Source organism: Papaver somniferum, unplaced genomic scaffold, assembly GCF_003573695.1.
Source record: "Papaver somniferum cultivar HN1 unplaced genomic scaffold, ASM357369v1 unplaced-scaffold_15165, whole genome shotgun sequence".
Classification (NCBI taxonomy): domain Eukaryota; kingdom Viridiplantae; phylum Streptophyta; class Magnoliopsida; order Ranunculales; family Papaveraceae; genus Papaver; species Papaver somniferum.
Window position 1 is genome coordinate 1 of NW_020624560.1, and position 2364 is coordinate 2364.

The window sequence follows — 2364 nt, forward strand, 5'->3', positions numbered from 1 at the left end:
GAACCACCACAAAGGATGCATAACAGTTTATAGAATCGCATTTTGGTTCATGCATCCACTAATTTGGTTATGCAAGCACTAAAACGATGTATATTCCCAGAAAATAACAATCCAACAAAATAAAAATGTATAACGCGTTATGAAATAACAATCTTTAGTTCCTTTCGTTTTTCGCGTTATGTAAAACGATGTATAAAAATGATTACTAATAAAACATTTTTTATTGATTTACCTACTATCCATCCAACTGCCGTCAACTCCGTTAATATCCTGAGAATAAAATATTAATTTTTATAACTGTTAATTAGATTGACATACATCAAGCAGAAAGAACATACCCTTTCAACCTTCATACCAACAAAATTGCGGAGAGACAAAAAATACATATTTGTTTTTGATACTTGTCTATGGCTCATCTTCTAATGTCAGTAGACTGTGCTTGTTTTCCCAATCTTTTTTCTTATGTATTTGCATTTTGTGTCCCTAAGTTTTCATCAAAGGAAAACAAAGTAGAAAATTGAACAGTATGAAATTTCCCTACGATTTTATGTTACATGGGTTCATATAGCAGCATTCCACAGAATACGCACCTGTGCAAGCAAGTCTTGATGATAGATTCCCATTGGATGTCAATATCTTCAGGCATTTCAAGTCGTTCGTCCACGAACAACGGCAAAGAATTCTGAGATACCAGTATTGGGATGAGACCGTCCCAAAGAATTTTTGGGTTAGTAAGCTCCATACAACTCCAAAGCTATTTACATCAGATCTAGAAAGTTCTCCATGTATTATTTATTAAGGTAATATGCAAAGGTAAAATGGAATAGCCAAATTATATAAATAACAAAGGAACTAAAGAACTTCAACCTACTTCGCATCTGCCGGCTCATTATATATAACTTCAGGAGCCATCCATGCATTGTCGCTGCAGAAAATAGCAATATCTGAAGTATAAACTTTAATGATCCAGTAAAGAAAATAAAAGAACTAAGGCAGTGTATCGAAATGTGTTACCGTAAGCAAGGGTGATACACTCCTTGTCCGTTTAATTATTAGTTCCACGGCATATTGCACATAAAAGTCATTCAGCATGGGTTGGAATAGTCAAAGATTTAAGCATTCCAAGTGGTTTCATCATCTCAAAGATGGCTGTAAGCATGAATGACAGCGACCAACTACAAATGGTCAAAGATTTAAGCATTCCAAGTGGTTTCAACCCAATAACTCTACTTGTTTCTATCCATAATGTTCTTGCTAGTATTGTTCACCTGGTTTCTGTCCATAAGATGCAACTGAGAGTGCTCGCATGGTGGCAACCTGAAAGGCACTTGCTTAAGAGGCTTGCCGCTGCAAAGTTATTCACACCACGGTATCATCACAATTTCAGTAATCTAATCACCAGAAAGAATTACAAGGGAATAAAATGAGTATGTCAGAATATGTCAGAATTCTAATCACAATTTCATGCATTAAGGCGGTGTTTAGGTAATGAGGAGAAAATCTTCAACATCTTTTCAGGATGAAATCTAGTCCCAATTACAGACACCTCTATATAAACAAAAGAAAACCATGAGAAACGTAATCAACACACATAATTTAGGAGCTTCATGGGTATGGAAACTACCTGAAACTCGAGAAATTGACCTCTTTGAAAATTGTTTAAACTTTAATTAGAACTTCTTTGATCAGCAATCGACTGGGGAGAAAAAAAAAAACAAAAGGGTTAGGGACATAAACAAAAGGGTCAGGGTTCTAATATCAACTTGCAGCATAATGGGTCTTGATTTGTTACCTTAGCAGCATCGAAATCCCTTCTGATTTTTGTGTACTAAAATTTTCATCGTAGTCACATAAAAAAGGAGAACATGAAAAAAGAAATCAGGGTTTCGGTTTACCAACAAACAAAATCAGAATCGTATTTGATTAATTACATATCCTTTTGAGCGAATAACGTACCTTAAAAATAAAATCAAACACATTAGAGTTAGGGTTTACGAACATTTGATTACATATCCTTTTGAGCGATAACATACCAGGAAAATGAAATCAAACACATTAGGGTGAGAGTTTACAAACAAATTATGAATCGTATATGATGATAGAAGAACAACTGAAACTGTTAAGAAAACTGAAACCATAACTGATATCTTATTCTTGTTAACAAAAAAGAGAAGTAGAAAACCAAACTGTAAGATTATGAATCGTATACGATCTCTTGACACAACTGGTGGTGTTGGATGAACATCTGTTGTAGAAAATCCAGCGATGAGTTTCGTGAAGAGACATCAGAGAAGACACATTAGGGTGAGAGTTTGCGGAAAAGTGGAATGGAGAATTTTCAAAGGGGCCGGGACGCTCACCCAG

General features: G+C 35.1%; 1 long non-coding RNA gene across 6 annotated transcripts; it reads right to left on the reverse strand.

The window, feature by feature from the left end:
* Window positions 1-117: 117 nt before the first annotated feature.
* Window positions 118-2349, reverse strand: LOC113336276. Of its 6 annotated transcripts, none has more exons than XR_003353677.1 (8): window positions 2188-2349; window positions 1957-2014; window positions 1793-1828; window positions 1625-1696; window positions 1015-1347; window positions 872-925; window positions 591-682; window positions 118-270 (listed from the first exon to the last, which is right to left on the reverse strand). It is a non-coding gene; the product is annotated as an uncharacterized LOC113336276 (long non-coding RNA). The 6 variants fall into 6 exon arrangements; XR_003353675.1 differs by having other exon boundaries at window positions 269-682; window positions 1015-1149; window positions 1269-1347; XR_003353676.1 differs by having other exon boundaries at window positions 269-682; window positions 1015-1175; window positions 1269-1347.
* Window positions 2350-2364: the final 15 nt, after the last annotated feature.